The sequence below is a fragment of the Lagopus leucura genome, unplaced genomic scaffold (genome assembly GCF_019238085.1).
Source record: "Lagopus leucura isolate 7727_CA_CO unplaced genomic scaffold, USGS_WTPT01 Super-Scaffold_100002, whole genome shotgun sequence".
In the NCBI taxonomy this organism is placed as follows: domain Eukaryota; kingdom Metazoa; phylum Chordata; class Aves; order Galliformes; family Phasianidae; genus Lagopus; species Lagopus leucura.
In genome coordinates, this window is record NW_024962263.1 from 77589285 (window position 1) to 77616256 (window position 26972).

The 26972-nt window shown below is 45.5% G+C and overlaps 1 protein-coding gene across 1 annotated transcript in view; it reads right to left on the bottom strand.

Moving 5' to 3' along the window:
- The window catches only part of EXT1 (exostosin glycosyltransferase 1), a 161725-nt gene that overhangs the window by 127362 nt on the left and 7391 nt on the right, over nucleotides 1-26972 (bottom strand). The gene's annotated exons all lie outside the window — the stretch shown is intronic.

Genomic DNA, 26972 nt, shown 5'->3' on the forward strand with positions numbered 1-26972 from the left:
GTTTCAGAGTGGGCTGCTTAACCAAGGCCTGAACAGCCTCTGAAATGGAACTACAGCCATTCTGGTCACTTGTCACTAACAGATGCACCAGCAATATTAACTCTCTTCTCTTCAGAACAGGTTGATTTCAACCACAACTTTCACTGAAAAACTAATCAAACAGTAATTAAGCTTAAAAAAAAAAAAAAAAGAAAAGAAAAGAAAAGAGAAGAAACACTATGCTATCAGCAAAAAGATCACTATCAACAATCAGCGGCCATCATTTGAAAACAGAAATATGCTTATCAAGTCACAGAGCCTCTGCTTGGCTTTGGTTTACCAGCGAGAAGTCCAGGAGCAACCTGGACCCCCAGTCAGGGTGTCCAACTCATGAAGCAGATGTGCAGGTGACTGACTGTGGGGCTGTAGGGGCAGAGACAGCTCTGCACAAGTGCTTCTGATGCTACAAACGCTGGCAGACTCAGCAGCCACCCTAAAATGCCCAGAAAGGAAGTTTATTTTTCTAGCAATGTCAGTCAATATTTACCTTAGCACTCCAAAGAAATTTTCTGAAGAAAATCTGTTTTCCTCCAGTGGGACACTACAACACGAGTCTTACAGACATCTTCATTTTAGCTGAAGGCTTTGAGGTGTTGCATTCCTTTGGGCTTACTCCTAGTGGAAATTCTTTAGATGCTGAATTTAAATGGGCTTTAAACAAGCTCAGATGCTCTCATTCCATTGTTTTCTCTCTCTGGCTGTTACAATAAGGCTGGTCCATCAGCGGGTGCCTGACCTACTTCTAACAGATGCTCTCCATGACCTCCCCCGACATCAACATGAACTTCAGGCATTTTAAAATGAGCCCCCACGTACCCACAATGTGGTCAGTACACAGATTTCTGCTGTCACTGAGCCATAACACCAGAGCTGTTCCACAGCTTACAGAAAACAACGCACACCAGAAAAAGGAGAAATAAAGACTGTGGTGGCATCATATCGAAAGCTGAAAAGCAAGCACTGCTAGTCATCATTTCAGCTTTGGCTCAGCAAACCCTCAGCTTTCATAACACCAAGCACACAGGATTTCATCTTCTGTGGTCTTGAAGACAGCTGATTCAGAAAGGGAAGCCTCCATATCGCTTTCGGTTCCTCAGCTCTCTGATAATCCTTACTGTAACCCTGACCCAGCCCAGCCCGTGCGGCTGGCAGCGTGAGAAACATCACAAGTCCTCAGACAGAATGAGGAGTACTGGAGACCATGTCTGGGGCTCTGCTCCGAACTGTATTTGTCTGCATAATGCTGAGCCATGCTTAATTCACCAACCAAAAAGCTGATTAGCCATTTCAAAAGCCTGCCACGAGGCTTAATTAATCAGCATCTGCTTCTTGGCTCGAAAGTACTGACGTTACCGATACAGTCATTGGGTTTCCCAGAAGCTAAGGGTGAGGAGGGGACACATTTTGCAACATACGGCATCTTCAGGAGCGCTGCCATGTACAGGTAAGGACTGTCTCCTTAGAGGAGGGTGAGAAGTATCACGACATGTCAGGAGGGACCCAGCAGTGAGCAGGACAACCTGCCACACATGGGCACAGCCCTCAAACCTTCAGCCTCTGCAGGGGTGAGCAATGACACCTCGACTACAAACACTTCTTGGAGGACAACGCGTTATCTTCCCTTTGCAATAAGAAATTGCAAGGGCACAAACTGATAGGTCTAAGTTGACAAAAATTCTCCAGCAGAGCTGGGATTTGAACCCGCTTCCAATCCAGGGCTTTATCTATTAGGCAAAGCTGCCCAAAAAGATAAGCTGTTTCTGCGTCCTTGCTAAAATAGGGTTATCCATGTGTTGTTTTCTTTTCCCCACAATGACCTAGCTCTTTCTCATTACTGTTTCCCTTGGAAACAAAAATGTATTTTCCAGTTTCCTTTGGTTTGTTTTTCTTTCTTTTTCTGAATAATTGCTCCTAAAATTAAGTATTTTTTTGGTTTATGCAGCTCTATATGGCTCTTTCTGATAAATGCAGAACGAAAGCCCAACAGAATTTCTCAGCCACACTGTTACTGAACAACCATCATCTATGGACTCCAGCACAAGGTGCAGACTCAACCCTGGAGCAGAAGAATGTTGCCTTGTGCTTTGGGTGGCCGCTGGACCAGCAAAGCCTTGGGCTATTTCAGACTTTCCAGGCTATATTTTCACTCTTTCTCCTAGTGCTGAGGAATTACTCCCTAAAAATCACAAGCAAAATGGGTAGCGCCCTATCTCCTGGACATCAGTCAATAGTCCCATGTCTGTGCCAGTAAAGAACATATCTTTGTGTCTGCAGCCCTACTGTGGGGAGAAATTATGATATATTGGGAAAACTGGCCTTTTGAAGAAAATATCCAAAATAACTTTTTTGTCTGCAGGCTTTAAGTCCTCAGGGGAGGGTCAGGTTGGATATTAGGAACATATTCTTCACCAGATGATGGTCAGGCACTGGAACAGGATCCCCAGGGCAGTGGCTGTGGCTCTGAGCTTGCCAGAGTTCAAGAAACATCTGGACAACACTCTCAGTCATATGGTCTCATTTTTGGGTGGTCTTGTGCTGAGCCAGAAGCTGGATTTGATGAACCTTACTGGTCCTTTCCAACTCAGTATATGCTATGATTCTATGAAGTCCCAATGTCACCAACTATGGTAAATGAGAGCTCTGGACATGCCACATAGGACACCCTACCTGAATGACAGGACCCGATGTGAAGCTTAGGCAGCTTCCCACAAGGAAAACATGGACATGCACAATAGTGAATTCATCTTCCTGGCAGAGAACAGCATGCTTACTTACCAGATGACCTTATTTTGGTAGAGCAGGAGCTGTACCTACATCTGAAGGACACTGGGACCTTGTAGAGCAAGAACTCTGTTGCTGCCCCTCAACAGAACTGCTGCTGGCCCCTGCTCCAACTCCAGGGCCAGAAGTTATCAGAGGAGAATGTCAATATAGAAGCAAGCTGAAAGTATTTTCCTAAGAATCAAACATGTTACACAACCACACTCTCAATCCTTGGTTACCGAACACAGCAGGACAATGGCAAAACCAACACTTAACCTTAAAAACCAGGGTGTGAAGCTGCAGCTCCCTGTCCACAGCCTCAGGTTCCAAAGCCAGCAGGTTAGGTGGCTCTGGGCCCCAGCCATATTCCTGACTGTTTCATCCCTCTGTAAGCAATTACTAGAAGACCACAGTATGGTCTCAAGTACATAAGAAATGAGGGATAGTCTATGACAAAAGTTTTGCCAGACTGCAGCATCTGTGAAAAGTACATCTTGCAGTACTGCTTGTCTTCTGCCAGAAGTGATACAATGGAATCTGTTATTCCTCACTCAAGCTTATTTCATTGTACAACCACTAACAGTTATGAAACCATTTATGAAATTCAATGAGTAACATATTATTTTCCTTTCTTTTTAAAACATATTAAAAATAGAATGCAATAAAAGTCTAATTTCAGTGTGTCCAAGTTCTGCACAAAATCAAAATGAGAATTATTATTCACTTACAATTCATCACTGGTTTGCAGAATGAACATATATCCAAATCTCAATAAACATGACATCACAAGGATGGTAGATGAGACATGAGAATTGGATGAGACCAGCTAATGAAGACAGCATCCAGTCCAAGCTTCTACCTTTTCCTTGCTGTAAATATGCGTCCCAGAACCTCAAACCATACATGATGAATGGCAATGGAAACACAACCCATTGCTTGAGCTGCAATGAACTGCAGAAGTAAATGTTTTCCATTCTGTAAGTCTTCGTTTTTCTTGAATTAATTTTGAATCACATGCCCCTGAATAGATAGCAAGCAAAAATTTATTTCAGCATACATTCCTTTCCTCTTCTCGGAGATGAAGAAAAGAAAGAAGGGATTGGCAAGACACATTTAAACTCTAAAATAATCCTTTCAAATGACATTTTGCCAGGAAATTCCCTTCAATGCAACACAAAAGAATTAATACAAATAGACTACCCTTGTAAAGAGAATTGAAACATTCCCATTCTCTCTCTGGTGCTAAAACCTTTTAGCAGAACCACTGTAAAATATTTTCATTCAGGAACACAAGCACAATACACCAGATTTTTTTCTTGTTTCAGAGATACCGAAGCCCTTAGTGCTCTAATCCTCCCTCAGCAGCCCACCACTCACAGCCCACTCAATCCCCACCTCGCACTGCTGCTTCCCTTTCCCCCCACGCTCCATGTGTGCAGTGATATCTTCCCTTCCACTCATTCCCTGACTTTCCCCCAAACCAAAGCTCATTACTTATTTCAAATCATTCCTGCAGACCCCAGTTTGAGCGAGAAACACCTCAAGCCTTTTCTCCCGACACCAGGTTAGGGAGGATGCATTCCTGGGGTTGCTGCTCCATGCTCACACATCAGCACTGGCTGCTGCCTGCTGCACTGTCCCATCCTCAGCAGAAGCCCGTGCACGTAACAAGCTGCAGGCTCCATGTTGTGCAGAGCTGATACCAGCTACTCCAGCTGCCTTCAGCTGCTCACAATCATCCTGCCCCAGGGTTTAGCACCTGCAGCAGGGAGAAGGGCTCTGCATGGGGCCAGACACCAGGGCACCAGCTGGTGATACATTTTTTTCCCCCAGTTTTCCTGACAAAGATGCTGCAGAAAGTCAAGCAACTGGCCAAGCGAAATGAAGGCTCCTAACATTTCTGGTCCCTCAGGCTTTGCTTCCCTGGAAGGAAATCTTCACCAGCACACGGGGTCAGCACAAAGCTGAGATGCTGCTTTAATCCACCTACGAAGTATTTGGGCAGAGACATGAGATCTAAGGGAAGTCTGGGTCTCACATAACATGCTTTTACTGAAGATATGATCTGTACATATGCGCAGCAGCCATGTGCACAGGGGAACTCCTGCCTCCCTTGGGAAGATGGGGCCATAGGCTCCATTCATTCAAGATATTGGAGACCAAGGCTATTTGAAGGAGAACTGGTGTTTGGAAGGATTTCTCCCTCATGCTTCTAGTCACCACAGCACCACAGATCGTCTGCACACCTTTCAAATCTCACTGGAAAAAAAAAGAAAAAAAAATTAACTTCCTACCCTCTAATTTCAGTGGGTACTGTCCTGTATTCACCACTCTGGACTGCAAGCATCACTCCTAACTGAAAGCAGTACACAACCACTGTGGTCAGCAGCTTCTAGAGATGGGATCCATAAATCAACATGCTCACAGAGCCTGAGACTTGCAGTAGATGCATAACCCGCTCTCACGCCCACAGGCCATTAGCCACAAGGCCACCTAATAGCAAGGACACAGTGGCAATTCCATGGAGAGGCCAAGTGGCCTACATGCACATGGGCGTGCTCCAACTTAAAGTGAGGATGGGACCACAGCAAAGCCAATGGGAGAAGGAAATCTGCAGTGCTGGCAGCTCTGAACTGAACCTTGCCCCAGTACACCATCCAAAACAAGCAACACGGAAAGACACTCATTTTCCAGGCAAACTCAGTATGTGCCTTTTCCACAGGCAGTGGAAACAGAAATATTAGTTCTTCCATGAAAGCACCAGCTGTGCCTAGTCTGGCTTTAAACACAATCCCAAACCCATATTTAGATGCATACAATCCAGGTACAGCTCCTATCCTCACTGAGCACCTGCAATCCCAGCCAGACAGGCAGGATTTCTGCAGAGCTCATGGTCAAGCTTTGAGTCCTGAGCCGCCTGACCAATCTTTTAATGCCATGTCAGGATGAGAACTGCATCCTGGGGCACTCACTTCTCTCCTACAACACTCACACACCTTGTGTAACATACGGCTGCTGTGATCTAGTGGCTTCACTTTATTCAGGCTGCGTAGCCTATATCCAGCCCGTACCTCAAACGGTGTCAGTCGTAGCACTGCCACTGCACATACATGGCAGGGGGCCCCAACCAGCATCATCCCACATTTCATATGGGGCAGTCCCATGCCCCCCAGGGTGCTGCCAAACAATGTGTGTGTGCCCCAGGGCACAGGCACAGGCATGGGGAAGAGTACCAAGAATGCAGTGCTTGTGCCTGTTTTCTCATTGCAAACACTGAAAGTACTGGGGTAGAAGATAAACCCTTCCTTCTGCCTCTGCTTTGCTGGATTAGATGGATTCACTCACACACCAGTTGCAACTCGGAGTTCAAGTGGAAGATTTCCCTTTCTTGTTTCTTGTTACAGGAGATTGAGTCAGCGGGACACGTGGGGATCAGACCGAACGGATTCCAGCACAGAATCAGAGCCTCAAAGCCAAATCCCACTGTCACTGAAATGTTGCTAGGTATCTTTGTTATTCTGCCCAATACCTCATGTTTCGGTGCCGTCAAAATGAAGGTGTTCTCTTAGCACACGGATGCACCAGCTGGCATTATTACTGTGCTCTAGGAGCATTATGTGGCACTTCCAGCTCCCGGAACCTAACGGGCTGCTGGAGCACACCCTAGGAACCTGCAGGTGCAAAACAGTGAGATACACACAGAAACAGGTACATGCTACAGTAATTACATGGGGCAGTCACGGTGAATATCAGCGTGTCTGGTTGCAGCCTGCATTTGTTAAACAAAAGTGCAACCAAACAAGTTTCATGAGAGATTTTTAGTTCGTGTGTATATTTTGCTATCAGCAAGGGCACAAAGATCACCAGCCTGAGTCCCAGGGACTCATTAGCTCCAGCTATCGACCCACAAAGCAAACCTCATTTTCTGGGAAGAGCTGGGCAGGGACGCCCAGGCTGATCCACACCGCAGTGCGTTTCAGTCCCTGCCCGCAGGCACGTCGGCACCCGCCGCCTCCCCAGCCAAGCAGCAACGCCGGGATCTGATCCTCCCTTTGTGTGAGGATACTCATTTGGAGGGGGGTGATGGGATACTAACATCAGGGTTTAACTCGAACACACAAAAGCCAGGAAATTCACAGCTAGGGCTGAAAATGTGTGCTGACACGGCAGCATTATCTCCTGCTATTAAGCCTTTTTGGCTCTTCTGGCACAACCGCCTCAATTTAAGCCTGCGTGTCAGCAGAGATTTTCAGCCTGCCGCCTGAGTTTCTTTGCTTAAGTCAAGCTGCTGGTGTTGCTCAGATATGTTCCTCTTAACACCAGACGAGCATCTAACGAGGACCGAGTGCACACACTCACGCCTTTGCTAGGGGCGTGCTTTCCCCTTCATCCTCCCAGCAGCCACGAACGGGGCACAAAGCAGCCCAGACCCTGCCCTTCCCAGCGCGGGCACACAAGGGGCCGTGCGGCGCAGAGGGGCGCGGAAGGCAGAGCCATCTCGGCAGCGCTGGGCGTGCAGCACGGCTCATTTCCCACCGTTAAACGGCCCGCCAAACAACAGCCACGCGATCCCGGTGTGCTCCTCAGGCCCCGGCTGTTTGCTGAGTTGAGAAATGACTTAAATTACAGAGAACTACCACGAGATCCTATCTCACCGGGAACAAAATGAGCTAACTTAGCTCTCTAAACCAGGCACTTTAGAAATTACAAGCTAATCTAATTAGAGACTTTATCTTGTCTGTTACAAGCCACTTGTTATAGATTTACCAGCAAATGAACAAAGGGGAGGTGACTTCCTTTGGCCCACAATATAGCCTCGTTCAATGGACTTGCCAGAAGGACCTGCCATCAAATGAAAGGGCTGGGTTGGATTTTACAGCTTGAAAGACACACAGCATCATCTATAAATAATTGAAACTGTGTCTCAGGGTGAAAAGGCCATTGTTCATTTTTATTACAGGTGTGGGGAGAAGCGCTATGGGGAAGGCAAGAGAATGTTACAGATTTTACCTAAGAAAAACAAAAAAGCAAAATGAAGCTAAACAAAGTAGAAGGATGCCTTTAGGACAGCAGTTTCAGGTGTGCAGGGGCAGGAGCTGTGCTGTTCACACACCAAAGGGATGAACCCAACCACGCTGTGCAGGGAAGAGAAAGGAGATACCATTGACAGATACATTTGCATTTCGTGGAGACTCTAAAATGCTGCAGAACTGAAGTTCCTGTTAAAACAGTATAATATAATAGAGCTGCTTAGGAGGATTTTTCCAGATGAAACTAAGCCATTTTAGACTATTACACTTCAGCAGTTTCACAGCTACTCGAAGCCTAAAACTAAATCGGTAACAACATCGTTAGCATCAAACAAGATCAAGCCCCAGTTCTGGTTCACTGGGCAACCATAGCAATATTTGTGTTATCACAAGGAGGCCAAGGTACAGTCGGAGGCAGACACGTTCCTTTTGATGGCAGTGACATCATTTTGACAGTAAAGTGACAGTAAAAATTTGGCAGGCGATAAACTCCTCTCCCTAAATGCCGCTGCAACAGTAATAGCTGTCAGGAGCACACAACGTCTCAGGCTTTACAGCCTTAACCCAAAGAGCCTGCATCTCCGTGCATTAATCTGACTGGCAATCAGAAGGTCACAGCCTGCTTCCCACCAGCTCCATGCAGGATCCATTGCAGAACCCATCAGCAGGGAGGGCAGAGCTCCCCGGCCAGACAGGCACATTAATCTGCTCCAGCCGATGAGCTGATGTGAGCCCGAGGGAGATAACCCTGGTCCCAAACCCACCAGAGACTGGGAACCTTGAGCTGAACTCATGACATCTTCCTCACAATTAACCACAAAAAAAAGATGAAAATGGGGGTGGGAGAGGTTGCTTGGAGAAATAACCCCAAAACTCATTGGCTAGCAAGAAAACAAGCAGAAAATAAAATCCAAGGCTATGAGATGTCCCCCTCCCCCACAAGTGTTTTATTCCATAGATGATGGAGGGCTCAGTCAGTCAAGATCTGCAAATTGGTAGGCAGCACATTCTGTGCTGTCTGTCAGTATTACACATCCTAAAGGGCTGAATAAATAATTGAAGAATAAATAATTGTGCCAGGGCTTTGTCTCATGGGCCATTTTTATAGATTGCTGTCTAATGATAGCACCATCTGCGACACTCTGCATTAATATGGGATAAAATTACATAGCGCTTTGTTTGCTCTGACACTGTGATGTTATGATGTCTCTTAATATTATCTCGAATAAAAGGCTAGAACAATGATGGAAGTGTCCCAATTGTCAGGAAACTCTCGTTTAGGGAAAACCAACTTTAAGCAATCGGAGACATTCTCACCCAGGGACGGGCCAGGGAACAGTGGGAAAGCCTCGCTGTTTCCAGTGCATGTCCTATCAATGTAATTAAAAAGAGAGGAGCTTGTTAGCGTGTTTTTGTTATTCAAGTCCAATTCAGAGGAGGTAGGTTAAAAGTGCAATACTGCAAGGCGCAGCCCAGCTCCCTCAGGTGAGCTGCACTCAGACCTTGTCCCTGCCTCGACACAGACAGAGATAAGTACAGGCTCTCAGTCTCTAATTCCAAGGGAAATAAAATGACTCCAATCAGTTCAATCTGAAATAGAAGCACACCATGGGTGATGGGGGATCCCTATAAGGAGACAAAGGCTGTTTGCATGGCAAAGCAAGCAACCTTTAGCTCCATGATAGGACCACCACCTGCTTTCTAGTAATGCATTACTCTCCTTAACAATTTTCTACCCAAGAAATATTCTTGCTTTTATTTTTGGAAAGAAAAGCCTGAAATGACAGTTAAACATTCACCTGCAATACAGCTTAAAGAGGCCTGCACTTCACACCCTCAGGACACAGACAGCTCTCCTCTCCTGAAGCTGCAAAGGAGAAACATCCTTCTCTCCCTCCCCACAGAGGCACAGGGTGACAGGGACACCAGCAATGCTCCCTCCACCCCTCACTGCATGCCTGTACCCACGGGGACGAGCAGTTGCTGGCCTGCTGCGTCTGTGCAGACGGGAGTTAATTTGGAGCTGAAGGAGGCAGAAGAAATTTATTTGCTGCCTCAGAGCTATCACTTACCTGTGGGGCAAATTGTGAAATTCTAAGTAGGCTTTGCAGAGCACAGTCTCACCACCTTTGCAAGCTTCCAAGCCTAGAAGTGAGCATTTCAATTTTCACATCCCAGCACAGCAGCATGCTCGAGATGTTTGGCAGATGGGGCAGATCCGAGCGTTAAGGAAACCCGTAATGTCAGGGCTGCCATCGAAGGCTTCAGGAACCAATTTGCAAAACAAGGGTTTTCAAACTCTCTGTGGATCAAATGGAGCAAGAGACACAAAGGATGAAGGCTTGCCACGGGATTTGGAGAATAAAGCCTCCCGGATGCTCCGGTCACTGGGAATACACTGAAGGGAAAAGCCTCTTCCCTCCAAGCCTTTCTCCTACTATCAGCAAAATCTGCTTAAATCATTCAAGTCCGCTCTGCCACCAAACTAGCACAGGCTGATCTGGCCTTTGGAGGCTAAATTGTAACTGGATTAGTAATTTTTAAAAAGACCTTAGCAGGAAGGTGCCTCTAACCAGTACAGCACTTCTCCAAGCAGATCACCATCAGATCTGTATTCTCACCCCAGCAGACGACAGCTGAAATAATGGTAGCATGCAGTCCAGTTTCTCTCAAACCTCAGCAACCCTAATGTGACATGCTCCTAAGCACAGAAATGCAACATGACAACAGTGGGAAACCACTTCTGCAGAAGGCCAAGTGGGGTTAGCACCTACACATTGACCACGATGCACACATGTAGAAATGTCGATTGGTGACCATAGTTCACATAAAACTCTCAAGCTTTAGCCCCAGACTTGTATTAAGGGAAACCTACACCAAGAGCCAAAACCAACAGTGGCAGCTTTGCCATCCAACCTCACCGATTCGCCTTCTGGATGTGTTTCCAGCACTCCCTGTTACAGACTGTGCAAAAGCGAGATAGCACAGATGCTAAACAATGAGGCCCTGTGATTTATAGGGGGGTGTATCCAGGTCTACAAATCAAGTAAAACAAGCCCAAGCAAAACAAGATACAATTGAGAGGTGTGTTCAGCACGGATAATGTATTGATAAGTTCCCACTTTATTATTTACAGAGGTTGGACCTAAAAAATCTCCTAAAACAACTTCAGCTGTGGGGACATATTCTTCTTCCTGTTGGCAGATGGCAACTTAAAAATAGGGAAAAATCCAACATCCCTCTGCATCTGCAGCAGGGAAAAAGGGATCTGTGCCCCATCCTAGTGGGGTTTTGGCCACTGCAAGCAGCTGCAGCACTCAAAGGAGTTCAACCCCAAATTCTATCTGAAAATGGCACCGTGCAGAGCTCATCGGGGCTGTGAAGGAAGGAGCAGGAAAGAAGAGGAGAAGGCAGTTAGGCCTTGCAAACTGCAGAAAAAAAAGGAGAAAAAAAAAAAAAAGAACATATTGAGACCATAACAGCATTAGGGTAAAATTTTCACAACTACAGCTCAAAATGGGAGGGGGTGCAGAAGATGTGAGCAGCACACGTGGCTACTGCCTGCTCAGGGTGAAAGGGGTTGCTTTTATCAAAGGAGAGCTATCACAGAAAATAATAACAACAATACAAAGTACTGCTCTTGGCATTAAATATTCATGGCAGCAGCTACAGCACAGCTAATGGAAAGTGTCCGTAAAGCCTTAAAAAACTTTGTTAATGCACAGAGACTGGCAGAGGTCACAGCACGCTTGGAGCAAATTGGGAGCCATCGAACAAAAATAGTTTGTCCCTTTTTGAAACAGCACTAAAAAGCTGTGCATTTACTGCAGTGAGACCAAGCCAGCTGAAGGCACCAAGGAGGGTTATACATGCTCATTAACACCACTCTGGGCAGCCGGCTGGCAAAACCACACTTTGCCAAAGCAAAGATCAAATCAAGGCACCTGTTACTTTGTTCTGCCGGGGATCTCAGAATGCTCAGCATCCACATACAGAGGAGATGGCATTAACAAACCAATATGTTAGTCACATTAGTAGTTAGTTTTTTTGTGGAAGATCTGAAGACACCGGGATCTGTCACTTCAGTCGCCTGCTTCTGTTCATCTGCACTGGGTTATTTATGCCCTATGGCTTGCTCAGCTTCCCAATCGTTTGTATAAAGAGGTTTGCCCTCTTTCATTTTTTAATTACAAAACAGAGTGGAGAAAACTTGTGATTCACTCCCAGGACATAGAAAAATGGAAAAAGAAACCACCCACCAACACATGCTAACGTTTCCTAGAAAGTCAACAACTGGCCTTTTCAGGTTAACATTCATGGCATTCCACAACCTTATTTTACATAGAAAAGGTCACCATCCCTTTTCCATCCTGAACATCATTAACCCTCTCTGTTCTTCAGGCTGCAATACCTACCTTCAGATAGGCAGATCAGGCAAAAACAGACAGTCCCTTACCCATTCCACATGAGGTCCCATTTGGCCAACAATTTCCTTCCCTGTTTCTTTGTTTTTAGAGTAATTTTACAGTAAAAATCTCAAACTAATTAACTAACGTCCTTGCACAGGCTTTCCCTACACAATACCTTCAGTGTAGATACTAAAGATACACCTTTAATGTCTTAAGCTTTATATCTGTCATTAAATAAGGGGAAAACTGACAGACCAGGGCCCAAACACAGCACAGAACTCATATTCAAAACATTTCCCAATGAAGTTCAGCATATTAGATCACACTTTCTCAAAATAGTGTTTTTATTTATCTAGACTTTGCCACAACAATAAATTAAATCCATACAAAGCCAGAAAGCATCTGAGATGCCATTATCCTCAATAGACTTACATCAAGGATAAACATAACTTGCAGTGCCCAAAGGAAAGATAGTAAAGTGCCCAAAATAAGATATTAAGAGCCAAATTAATTGGTGACATAAGCAGGTACAAGTACATTGAGTGAAATGGACTAGCTTATGCCTGCAATGAAAATAACCATAAGCATTTAGCATTTTCTTCCTCAAGTCTTTGTTTAAACGAATCTGAATTTATTAGTCTTCTGCTGAATAGATATGATAAATTCCTACTGAAATTATCCTCTGGTGAGCAGCAATAAATACTTGGCAATATTCTTTCAAGAGAGCCATTATTTTCATCTGGCTAAGAGCAAATCCAGGTTTTCTGCACACACAGATGAAAGCCATCTTCAGTGCAATAAGCAAGTGCAAAACAGCATGGTGCTGCCGAGGAACAAGGAAACCTCCCCAAGCTCCACAAGCAGAGCAACTCAGATGCTCCTCCTTGACTGAGTCCACACTGTAACAATATGCCTAATATGTCTATACATAATGTACACACTCCTATTAAATGCTAGAGGTCAAAACTTTCAGGGCATAATTTAACAATGAAAATATGCACTGCATATCAGATCAGCTCATGCAACAAGGACAGGGGGGTCAGAATAACCCCCTGTGATTCAGATGGAAACAGTTAGAGGCCTGCTACGCCACCTGGACTGTCACAACTCCATGGAGCCAGAGAAATTCACCCATAAGGTGCTGAGGGAATTGGCGGAGGCGACTGCCAAGCCACTTTCCATCATCCATCAGTAGTACTGGTCAACCACAGAGGTCCCAGAGAGCTGGAGGCTTGCCAGCGTGACTCACATCTACAAGAAGGATCATGAGGAGGATCCAGGGAACTACAGGCCTGTCAGCTTGACCTAAGTGCCAGGGAAGGTTATGGAGCAGATTGTCTTGAGTGCAATCACATGGCACGTGTGGGACAACCGGGTGATAAGGCCCAGTCAGCATGACTGGTCTGCCTAATCAACCTCATCTCCTTCTATGACTGAGTGACCCACCTGGTGGATGAGAGAAAGGCTGCTGACGAAGTCTGTCTTGATTTCAGCAAAGCTTTTGACACTGTCTCCCACAGTGTTCTCCTGGAGAAGCTGGCAGCCCATGTCTTGAACAGGTACACTTCTTGCTGGGTAGAGAACTGGCTGGAGGGCCAGGCCCAGAGAGTGGTGGTAAATGGAGTTAAATCCTGCTGATGACAGACTCAGACGGTGTTCCCCAGGCATCGGTGCTAGGGCCTGTCCTGTTCAGTATCTTTACTGATGACCTTGCTGAGGGGATTGAATGCACCCTCGGTAAATCTCCAGATGACACTAAGCTGGGAGAAACTGTCAATCTGCCTGGGAGTATGAAGGCCCTACAGAGTGATGCAGGCTGGATCACTGGACTGAAGCCAGTGGGATGAAGATAACAAAACCAAGTGCTGGGTGCTGCATTTCAGTCACAACAACCCCATGTGGTGTTAAAGGTTTGGGGCAGGTTGGCTGGAAAGCTTTGTGGAGGAAAAGGATCTGGGGGTGCTGGTCGATGCTCTGCTAAACATGAGCCAGCAGTATGCCCGGGTGGCCAACAAAGCTAAGGGCATCCTGACTTGTATCAGAGATAAGGTACTCAGCAGGACTAGGGAGGCGATCATCCCCCTGTACTCAGCTCTGGTGAGGCCGCAACTTGAGTGCTGTGTTCAGTTTTGGGCCCCTCACTGCAAGAAAGACATTGAGGCCCTGGAGCATGTCCAGAGAAAAGCAGCAAAGCTGTGAAGGGTCTGAAGCATAAGTCTTAAGGGGAGTGGCTGAGGAAGCTGGAACTGTTTAGTCTGGAGAAGACACTTTATCGCTCTCTATAACTACCTGAAGGGAGGCTGTGGTGAGGTCAGCATCCACCTCTGCTCCCAGGTAACAGCAATTGGACAAGAATGGCCTCAGGTTGCACCAGGGGAGGTTCAGGTTGGATTTTAGGAATAATTTCTTCTCAGAATGAGTGGAGAGCTACTGGAACAGTAGCTGCCCAGGGAGGTGTTCAAGAAATGTGTAGACATGGCACTGAGGGACGTGGTTTAGTGGGTAATATTGGTGGTAGGTGGATAGCTGGACTACAGAATTGATTGTGGAGGTCTTTTCCAACCTTAATGATTCTAAGATTCTATGATAACAAAAAAACAAAACAAACAAAAAAAAAACAACTGGAGTAAGACCACAGATAGTACTTGTCATTAGGAAGAGAAGAAATCACTCCTTGTCAAACTGACCATCTAAACATACAAATTGTTCCCATATAGGAGAAAAAAATATATTTTTAATCTCATCCAATATGTGCTCCATTACACAAACACACATCCGTGCGTCACCTCAGCACTTCCCAGTGTCCTCCAGCTGAGGCATTTAACAGATGGGTGTTGTGAGACACTTTCAAGCATTGCTGCTTAATTCTAGAGGAGATAAAACCCTTTTGAAGTTCCTGGCTCAGGAAGTTCAGAGGTCAGGCTCCTCGCCTAATTTGCTCTTATACAAAGATCCAAAGCAGGAAATGCCTCATCTTTTAAACCTTCCACTGAAGATATCATTTATGGTGAACTGTCAACCACCACTGGGTTTGTTTCACACAGCAGTGTGCAGCCCTGCACCTCAGCATGCTCAGGTATGATGGGCACTTGGTGGAGCACAAACTACCAGACGTATTCACATTCACACTGTCACATCATCACACTTCTGGTATTTGTTTGTTTAATGAAATGTGAATCAACGCGTGAGCTCACATGAGAGCTGATCTTTGCATCCCATACCCATGCTGCACTATCCACCAACAGAAGCTCTAGAACTCAGCTCATCTCGTTGTTGGCTGGAGGTGCCTCCTCACTGCCCAAACCCAAGCAGTGTAACCCTAATTCTACCAAACACACATGGGAAGAAACAGAGCCGATAGGGAACAAAGCAATTGCACTGAGAGTGCTGCTTTGCAAATTCTTAATTCTCTCCCTCCTTCCATCCTCAGGCTTTCACACACATTGTTTATCTTTTAATCCAGGAGCCTTACACAGGGAAGAACCATCATTATAACATAATCCAGGATCTGGGCCAACATATGACACAGAGTAGCCCTAAATCTCCTAAAGCCCTTCAAAGGAAGCAAACCCAGCAACCAAAGTTCAGGCGGTTCTGCAGCACCGCAGTTTATTTAGTCTCAGTGTGCTGCCCTCCTCGGGACCGTGGTGGTCTCTGGGATCAGCTCCTGGTGCCCACCTGCAGACCCAGCACCCAAAGAGCACTGCCAAGCTCTCAGGTTTCTTGTAGCGACAGGGGCTTATTTTAGTGTTTAAAACAAAATGTGTATGTTTTTTTAACCACTCATTTTTTTCTAATAAATTTCAGAGTCTTCTTTGTTATCTTCCCAAAGCTTCAAAAATCAAAAGGTCGAGCAACAAACTTTATCTCCTAATGAAGAAGTTGATAAGCATTAAAAAAAAAAAGGCTCACAAAAGCTGTGTCTATAGCGAAGGAAATATTACGTCCACAGCTTCTTCACTTTGGCTTACCATTCCCACAAACCACTCAGGAGATGACCACTGTTCAGGTAATTGCAGAAACAAGGGCTTAAAGAAAGTCACTGCAGCTGCCCAGGTCTTGAAAGCCTCTTTCCCTCCCCCTCATTCCCATTTGTCTTTTTTTCAAATGAGTATCCTCACCCAGGAGTTGTAAGGGAAAGCAGATATAAGAATAAGCCATTGTCATTAATGAATTGGCTCAGTCATGCTGTTAACAGCCCCATTTAATTGTATAGTAGTATTTGCTTGGCAGCTTCCTTCACTATAATGTAGTAACAATCCGCTGCACTGTCCCAAATGAACTACCAGGGCTCAGTTTACCATGGCACTACATTCACACCAACTACCCGAAATTTTATCCATTTGCCTCTCACAGTTCTGTAATCAAGCATATAGTCAAGGCTGGAGTAGTCAGTATTCATCTCAGCTTTCATGACCAAAGCACCCAAAGAAATACCACTGCACAGGAGTACTTACCAGCAGCATCCTCATCGTGGGCAAATCTGTCATTAATCATGAGGTGAGGTGTCCAAGCTGGTAGGTTTGGGTGTGTTTTGTTTTGCTTTTAGCTTTTTGTAGAAGAGAAATGAACATTATCAATACGACCGACCTATCAACAGCAGGACTCAGAACCTACAGCAGAACCACAGAGCAGTCTGGGTTGGAAGAGCTCTTAAACCTTGTCCATTTCCAATCACTGCCATGGGCAGGGACACTTCCTGCCAGGTCAGGCTGCCCCGAGCCCTATTCATCCAAGCCCTGGATCATCAAGTACCACCCTTCTTTCTCACCACTCTTCTTTGTTACTGTTACTTACCTTCCATCACTTGATATAACCAGTCTGCCCAGAAAAGTAAAGCCCAGAAGAAATCCAGACTTCCATCCTAAATAACCACAAAAGCTAGCTGTGAATGGCTATGGACGTGGCCACAGAAAGACACAATGTTCCCTGAAGATTCCCTTGGAGATTCATGCTGCCCCATGGCAGCAGGGACAGCCTGGTGCCCCAGCCCAAAACACTGATCTGCTCCCAGTGCTCTGCCTGCCCCTACAGGGAGGGAGATTTCCGCACAAGGAAAAGAGCACCAAACCCTAACGTGCACCCTGCACTAAGCAAGGGAGGTAGCTTCACGTGGCATCTGCTACCTGAGGCTCAAAAAGCACTTCTAAAAAATCAGTATCCCTATTTTGCAGACAAAGAAACAGCAAAATTACTCAATCCAAACAGAGCTGCAGAAAACAAAAGCCACAGCTCTGCATGGCACTGTATAGGTTTTTCTTTTTTTTGTGTGTATGCTATGTCAAAAAGACAGCAAAAACTCTTTCCACATTTTTACCAGAGATGCTATTTTTAAAGATTGTATTTTGGAAAGTACACACTCCTTTCCTTTAGACTTCTTTATCGTGCTAATTGACCCTGCCAGCTTCACGGGAATCAATCCAGCTGCACAGGGCAGGCGCGAGCTGTCCCTGTTAACAAGCCACCGCGGGCTCCAGCCCGACCCTATTGGGAATCCATAGCAGCAGCTGCTCCCATTGGCTTCAGCAGGAGTGGAGAACCTCCTCCAGGCTGAGGAAAGAGATCCTATAGAACAGGAGACGATGAGCAAAACCAGAGATGGAATCACTCCCACAGACAAGAAATACTGTAATTTCCAGCTACCTAAATGCAATGAGGTCAGAGTAGAAGAGAAAGGTCTGGTACAATTGATCCCAGAACTAGGAAACAATAACACTTTGGAACCAATATGGATTTTCTTTAACAACAATGTAAGAGGGCGTGTTGCAAAAATAGCAGAAACAGATAAATATAGAAGACCTGTCTTCCACTGAAGAGCCAAGTGCTGGAGTCTCTGTTTACATGTACATTACTAGCAACACCATGCACTGTATCAAATTACAGTGTGATTTCCATTTCAGTGCATGCAATTCCTCCCCACTACCCCCACCAGTCTCACGAGGAATCATACTGCTAAGCACAGCAAAAAAATATCCAGACACCTTTGGCTATAAACGCAGCTGTCTTGCCTTATGATAGAATGCTTTCCTTTACACCACAATGCATCCACACACAGCTAACTGGAAAAGATTGGTTTTTTCCTCCCCACATTTTAAATATTTGCCTAAGTATCCTTTCCTTTTCACTGCTTGGTAAGAGTCAGCTACCACCACCACTCTGCTGCTGCTAAACATCCAAACTCAGCTGTTGACAAAAAGGAGAATTGCAACATAAAGGCAGGAAAGGCAACTCCATGAGAAATGTGAGCTTTGCTGCCCAGCCTTCCTGGGCAGCCTGGTGAGCTGACTCGGCTGCAGCTTCCCAAAACACAGCGCTCGTGGCATGGCTGCTTCTGGGCTTCCCAGCCTGCTGCTGACCCGGCACAGCTGGGCGCCAGAGGAAGCTGCAGCAGGGCTGGAAATAATAATAAACATCATAAACAACTAGAAAGCAAATAAATAAAACTGTTGGGTTTGTTTCTTCTGCTAATGTAGATGGGAGCACAGCTCTTTAATGGTCTCAACTTCCTATAGCAAGTATCACAAGAGACCTAAGCTGTCCGACCTTAGTCCAAGCTAAACCTTTATTCTCCACCCCACTGCTCTTCACAGGTCCACATTCATAACAAAATAATTTAGTAAGTGTCATCTACATACAGGTTACCTAGATACTTTGAAGATAAGTGAATATGTGCAAATAGCACAGTTTCACTTATGTCACATCTAAAAGAAAATGTACCCAAAGCTACCACCCTGTAGGCAATGAGAAAAAATATACAGAATAAACTGAAAGAACCCACATCACGCCTATAGCACAACAGAAGCTAACAGCTTGGGTTAGGGGACACTTCTTCCCTCCACAGTTTTGCTGGGAAACTAATAACCAATTACTCTGGAGATACAAAGAGGTTACATCAGAGGATACCCCAACTTTAAAACACAATTGCACTGTTGCAAAGCAAGGCTGATCTCAGAGCGTTCTGCACAAAGATCTGTACTCTCTAGAGAAGCAATGCCCCTGAAAAGAAAATAACAAAGAAATATGCATTCCAGACCTTTCACAAAAACTAAGTGGAGCATTATGCAGTAGAGGAGGGGGTCAAGCACCTCAGACCACTTGACTCGTGAACAGAAATGCATTCTGCAGTCTCTGGCACACACTTAGCTCATGCAAACAAGCCTTTGCTGCCAAATGACACCTTTACGCATCAGCCTCCAATCTGGCACTCATTCTTTGCTTCTTCAGAGGCTTCTTCAGATGAAAAACTTCTGGCCACAGAAGACAAAGCAGCTCACCTTCAGCTTACCTCCTAACACCTGAATGCTGCTAATGGCAATCAGCTGCCCAAAGACCCAGAGCAGCCACAACAGTGCTGTTAGAGACAACCAAGCTGCCTATTACACGGCATCCCCAGGTCAGGTCACCAGACAGGTTCAAGACATTTCAAGCAAAATTCATTTTGAGGGATTGATGCCAAAGCAGGGCAGCGAGAGAGGAGCTGGTCAAGGCCGGGGCTGGTGTCACCTAGGAGAGCCTCATGCTGCTCTGCTGGGCCACTCTCTGGGAGCAGCAGGCAGTGCTGAGCCTCTGGAGCATCCACATCCCTCTCACATCACTGAGCGCTTTGAGGCAGGCTCCCAGCCCCGCTGTTTCCAAGAGTGGGAAGAACAAAAGCAGCTGCGCACTGTGGTTCAGAATTACAGGGCTCAGCTCACAGAGAGAGCAGCACCGAAGTCACGGTGGCTTTTGAGAAGGTTACAACTCACATAAAAGCTGAAAAGCTGTTTCCTCTCCTATCACTCTAATTAATTGTGCAAATGAGAACAGAGCCTAAGTGAATGTACTGCAGAGTGCGACTCCAAGGCGCCTTGCAGTCCTGCAGCTTTTAGCTTTCAGCACAAACACTCAAAATTCTGCTCACTGCTATTTTCAAGAAAAATAAACAAACAACAGGCTCAGACTGGGAGTTCTCCTAGAGGCTTTTCCCCCCCCCACTTTACCTTTAGAACAGTCATAAGCCATTAGCATGTCTCACTTTAATATCTAATTGGTTAAATGATCCAGCTTCACTTTTTCCCAGGGAAAGAACGCCTAGGAACAGGTCACTATCACACAGTGGGTTCTGCAGTACCACTGGAGCACACTAACAGAGAATGAGGAAGCACTGCCCACCTGCTGCTCCTCTCCCTGCACCCAGGCCTGAAGGAGGATGCCATCGCTTGCAGGCGTCTCCTTCTCCCCAGGGCACACAGAAGGATGCTCAGGAAAGCTGGCTCCCCAGAGCCAGCTCACATTTGGTGGCAAAGGGGGGATTAGAGGCAGGCAGAGCAAAGCAAAAGGGCATACAGAAACACTGACCTTCTTCGGAATGGTCTACAGATTCCCCACTTAAGACTTTACCAAAGCTTTCAAGTAAAAACCCATTGTTTCGAGGGAAATTTTTAAAAGAAAAATAAAACACATCCTCTCCATCCCTGAAGATGCCCCAGTGCCTCTGTGTGTGCGCTCACGCTGACTCACACCCTTCCCAGAGGAAGCTTAAAACCCTGTGTAATTGATGCTCTACCAATTTGGAGAGGGGCTGGAGCCATACAAAGAGACCCTTTATCTTACAAACAGAACAAAACGAAGCAGAAACGAACTCATTCTCAGGCTTATAAAACAGGCCTTTACAGATAATTATGTTTTATTACTCTTCATTTTATGAGAATTGTGTTATACAAAACAAATACCAGATGCCTATTTGTTTCATATTGGGAAGGGGGGTGGGGAATGAATCTCTTCAAGCACTGCCGTAAGCAGCACTGCTTTTAATTAAACACAATAAATGCATAAAAATTAATGCTGTTTGGAACCAGCAGGTAGGAAGCAAATGTAAAAATTGTAGCCACTAAAAGAGCCTCTTGTCCCTGAGCTCCCATGGCAAGTGCCTGGGGCCTCCAGTTGGTTCTCTGGGAGTAAGGCTCCTGAGATGTGATTTTTTTCTTAAAAATTAATACCCAACTCTGCAGATAACCAAAAGCTTAAAAAAAAGGAGGTGAGGAACTTAAACGTTACTGCTACTGAAATGACACACAGACTCAACAAGGAAAATCTGTGAGTTATAAATAAGCCAGCCACGCAGCTTAAACAGGAAGCTATGGGTTCAAATGATGGAAGATGAGGGTGAAGGCAAAGAAATGCAAAAGAATTTCCGGCAACTTTAAAATAAAGCAATCAACCAAAGCAGCAGCACTGACATCTCAATATGAGCTGGATTCTTTCACTTGCTAGGCTGACACAACAGTCCTCCAGAAGCATGCAGGACCCAACCCCACAACAGAGACCAGGGACACGCACTAGAAACATGGAGAAGACAACTGGAGGGAGGCACACAAAGCACGCAGAAGCACAGAAGCAAGGACTGGACACAGCTCCTCAAGGAAAATAGAACATGCCCAACTTCTCAGCAACAGCCAGATGTCAGTGGTTCACCCCCACAGAAGAATCACTAGGAAATTCATTTCCTATTTGCACTGGTGGTTTCCTTTTTCATTTTAATTGCATCAAGATCCAATCATAGAGGGACAATAGATGCTTCTTTCTCAAGGCCAATACTAGCTGTGCATTGTCAATCCAGTTCTCAGCATCATGCCTGATACTGCTTTAATGCTAACATTCTGCAAAAGAGTCTGGAATTGTGTTGGCAGGATCGTGCTCCAGTGGGAATCTTCTTCTAGAAAGACTTTGCGAAAGAGAGATTTTATAGACAGCGCAGTAGCAAATGCCAAACACGTAACAGTGGAATGGTTTCCATGTTTAGCTGTTCAATTCCAGGTTTCCCTACACTGTAATTGTTGAGAGGGTCTCCTGTCCCACCCTCCACCAGTGCCTATCCTCAACCTTAACTGTCTTCTCATTATATTTGTTTACAAACATTCATTGCATTCTACACTTTATTAGTTCAGTCAGCTAACTGTAAGACCCCAGTACTACTCAATACAATTATAGCAATCAGTGCATTGATTATTGTGAAACACAGTTATCCTGAGGATAAAGGTGAAGTCAACAAGAAGCAATGTTGTAAGCAGTAACTGCACTACCAGGGCAACCTGGGGCCATATCACCACCCCCAAGCCCGTAGCTCTCATTTCAGACACAACATGGATTTCACTGCTAATTATTTTACTGTGACCTGTGGCAGAAGGGTTTTTCATTAAAATGAAACAACATTAAAAATCCTTTTTGCTAGAAAGGTTTATTATAGGCTGCTAGAAGCAGCTACCCGAACAAAAGCAGAAAAGCTGTTTTCGTTGGAAATTCAGGGATGTTTCTACACACAAAGCCAAAGGACACGCATTCTAATCACCACATTTGCTATTTCAGCTTGCAGTGCCTGTGGCAGCTGGTTCGCCAGCAATGCAAGCGGAGTATGCTGGGCTACTGAGCCTGTGGATGTTGCTGCATCACCAACCTCCTCCAGAGGCTCAAGTGTTTCAATGGCTCACCTCTTCCCTCCATCACTTCATTCAGTCACTTTCATCTTGCCACAACAGCAGTGCCATGAAAGGAGAGCGGGGAGTGGGAAGAATGTGCTAAAATGAAGCAAAAAAAGGATTATTTGGGACTGAAAAAGTCAATTTGACAGAGGAATTTGGCAAGAGCTGACACTGCGAGCCAGAGATGAAAGCACTATGTATGGGACCTGTGGTGCACGGACAGCAATGGTGGCATGATTCTCATCAGAAAAACTCATCTCTAACACCTCCTGAGCATCACTCCCATAAAAGAGCCAGATAACAACCTAGGACTACGGAATTTAGCTCAGATTTCATACACGACGACGCCTTGACACGTGGCCAAGTCAAAACTAAAGCAAAATGGTTTTTAAACCTTTCTTAAATGGATCCACATGCCAAAGCCAGCCGTGCAGCCTGAGAACATGCCAAGTAGTAAAGGGAAGGAGAACACCAGCCCGCGTTAAGATCTGTAGAACTGTATTTAAAAATACAAGCGGGAAATGAGAGAGAAATGAAAATGAACAATTGCCTGAAATACTTCCCTGAAACACTTCCCACCTTCAGAAATTCCCCCTTAAAATCCCTACCTGCTCCAGTCACCTTGCTGCTATCAGATTTTTATTACTCTTACTCGCGAGAAATTCTGCGCACTTAACATGCAGGAGCGGTACCCGGGAATAGATCCTGCTGCCATAGATAATGCGGTTCTAAGGGAAACCCATCAATTGTTAATGGCCATGCAAATTGTTGAAACTGGAGAGTTATTCACAGTTATCTCACTGTGATTTGGTAAGTGTCCATGCCTGATGCGATCACTCACTTGATATATTATTCCATTACCATTCAAGCAGCAGCCTTACCTTTCGGTTTTAGGGGGAACAAAAAGGGTGAGAGAGAACAGGAGGGTGAAGGGCTGCTATTTGTTTTCAACTACAAACAGCCACACGTACCTTCTCGTGAGAAGGTTTTACAGCACAGTCAATCTCTGTCTGAGACTACAGTCGTGACTTACTGAATTTCTTAAACCCCTCTGACCAGAAACTGAAGAAGTTTTGCGCGCAGTTTCAGCCCCTGCTCTTGCAAAGCACCTCCTTAGGTTTCACCCAAACACATGGTTCCCACATCCTTTGTGGCCCTGGATTTTCAGGCTGCAGATTGTACACTTGTACATTTTCTGATCAGGGCTCTCTACCGCTTATGCAAAAATGTGCTGACACCCAGTAAGCTACAGGTGTTTCCTCAAACCCGTAATGCATTCACTCTCTTTCGGCACCAACTTAGCAATTATTAATTTTCAGCATTACTGCAGCTCCAACATATTAGATGCCTTTTTTTGTTGTTGCTGTTGCTTCCTGCCTGTGATTTATTACTTTTAGAGAAGCATAGTTTGTTTTTCCATTTTGTTTGTTCGTTTACAAACAGCCCTTCGGGGGGAAATGTTATTCTTCTATATAAAGTAATTCTGAAATCGCAGGATACAAAATAAATCCTGTAATTATGTTTCTCACTGGGATTAGGTAAATTATATTTAATTAAAAAAACCTGCTAGCACCCAGCACAACGGTCGGTGACAAATCGAGGAGATGAAACATTTATGTGTTTATCTTCCTGCTGCAGCTGATTGAGTCCCTGAGCAGGCACACCCATTCCAACCTTCTCAGACACAGAACCAGCCATTAAAACAAAGACTCGTCCTCCCCTCAAGACAAAGGTTCTGGCTTCCAGAGGTTGCCCCTGATTTCATTCCTGCAGACTCAGCAGGGGGAGGTTCCATGGGCCTTGGGCAGTCACCCACAGAACTACCCAACTGCACCAGCAGTTCGGTGCTGTAACGGGCATCTGCCATTGTTTGCAGGGAAAGATCTGCTCAGAAGTCAAGACTTTATAAAGAGAATAAAAGGAAAGAAAGATTTGTAACTAAACTCCCTGCAGCTGCATGAAGGAAGCGCTTGGTGCTGGCTTAGCCCGTGGCCAGCAGGTCACATCTGCCCCAGCACTACAGCCAGAGGAACCCTGCTAACCTGCTTCCTGTGCACACTTCCAGCTGTAAACGCAGGAACCCACAAGGAGAGGCATTCTGCAGCAGCAGGGGATTTCCACAGCTTCTTCTTCAGGTTTGCAGTCACACTCCCATCCACATTCCTGTACCCAGCGTGATGTGGCCACACTCATCCTGCAGCGCTCTCACCAGGCTGGGAGCCTCTGTGTCCTACAGCTGTGATGTTTTAGGGAATCATGTACACTTGACACATCCAACTTGAGACCCACTGACAGCACTGTGGTTGTGTCATGCCCCATGCCATCATGGCAGCAGCTCTGCATCTGCCCCATAGAGGGGCCTGGCCCAGTCACAACCATCATGGCATCGCTTTTGGTTGTACATGCATTTGTGATCAACTGTTTCCAAGGATGAACACAGAAGAGTAATATCTCATCAAGAATCTCTAGTGAACACCTTGAGAACTCACTGTAAATTGCAATTGCCACTGCCAGTGCACCAGCCTGATACTGTAGTTTCACAAAAACAGGGACAGATAGCCCACTAGTTTTACTGCCCTCTTCTTAATGTGTATCTTAATGGAATCCAAATAATGATAAGTTCTGTTACTTATATACATTAACTTTATTACGTATTTAATGAGGGCTGCTCTGAAAGTAATGCCTCCTATTCCATTATGTTGGCCTGTGACATCAGGGGCAGATGGTTTTGGTACAGCAGCAGAGGCTGACCCTTCCCACCAATATCCCGTTACTTGCTGCTGTCATGCAACAGATGGCAGCAGAGAGGCAATCTGACAGAAGAGTGTCTGACACGGGAGTGCGTATGAAGCAAAGGTGTGTTACCAAATTCCTCCATGCAGAAAAAATTGCACCTATTGACATTCATCAATATTTGCTGATTGTTCATGGAGCCCAGACGGTGGATGTGAGCACAGCAAGGAGCTGCGTTTCAGCAGTAGCAACAGCAAGTCACCTCCACAGGCTCTATGAAAATGCATAGCTAATAGAGGCGATTGTGTTGAAAAAGTGTTTTGTAGCTGAGACTTTGCTCCATTAAATAGTGTTACTGTGCTCTTTGTATCTGTTGCAGTTTCCATGGAAATAATTAAAAGGCATTACTTTCAGACCAACCTTCGCAGATGCAGCTCTGGACAATTTCTCTTCTCTCAGTGCAGCCCAAGCGAGACAAAAGGCTGGACATCCAGGATGGACAGACATCCACGCTCTTCTGCAGCATCAAAGAACTGATCGTTAACAGGACAAGGTCCCCCACACCTACTTTAAAACATTCCAGCACACATTTTCCATTTAGGACCCACTGGCAGGGTGCAGCCATCAGCGCTGCGCTCCGTCCTGCTGAGGAGCCGAGCAGCGATTGATCTCATTGATTTGTGTCCATGGGCTGACACAGCCGCATCGAGCAGCGCTAATCTGGTGGGAGGGGAACAGAGCTGCGCTGCCTGCAGCCCAGCGTCCTGCCCAAGTGCTGTGCTGCAGCAATGGGACCGTGCCGGGATCACACGGGAGCAGCCAGACGCTTCTCCTGACCGTGTTTACAGCCAACACGCCGTCAAATGCCTAACTGTATAATTATAACCTATTACAATTATGCAAAAAAGTAACATTTCAGAAAGGCCTTCTCATTTCCCATTCTTAGCACTGAATACTTTTGTTTTGCAGCCAATCAACTAAATTAGCCCTAATTCTGCTTCATTCACAGACACAAAGAGTATATTAGAGAAAAAAAAGTGAACAAACGGGAAATTCACTTAGGAACATAGGAATTATTTTGTTTTCATCTATCTCTGCAATAGAAACCAGGGGGAAGGAAGCCCACTTCAGCACGGGCAGCTCTGCACTCCTTCGCAGCACTGTGCAGCTCTCTGTACGGCACCAGGACTGGCAGTGCCTCAGCACCTGGGTGAGCATGACACTTAGAGCTGTCCAAAAGAAGCAGTGGGAACCAAAAGAGTTCATATATTGAAACTGACCATGCACCGTGATCTACAAAACCTGAAAAAAAACAACAAATTAGTTTTTGTGTGATGTCTAGAGAAAATGGCACCTCCTTCCTCTCACGACTGAGGAGTCCCAACCTCCACAACTGGCTCAAAGTTATGTTTCCTTATTCCCATTCACAGTACTATTTTAGAAAGTCACATCACATTTGAAAGTCATCTAACTGCATATGCTCGCTTAGGTTCTTTCTCAGCAGAGCAGCTAGGCACAAAATTCTGCTGAGCAAGTGCCTG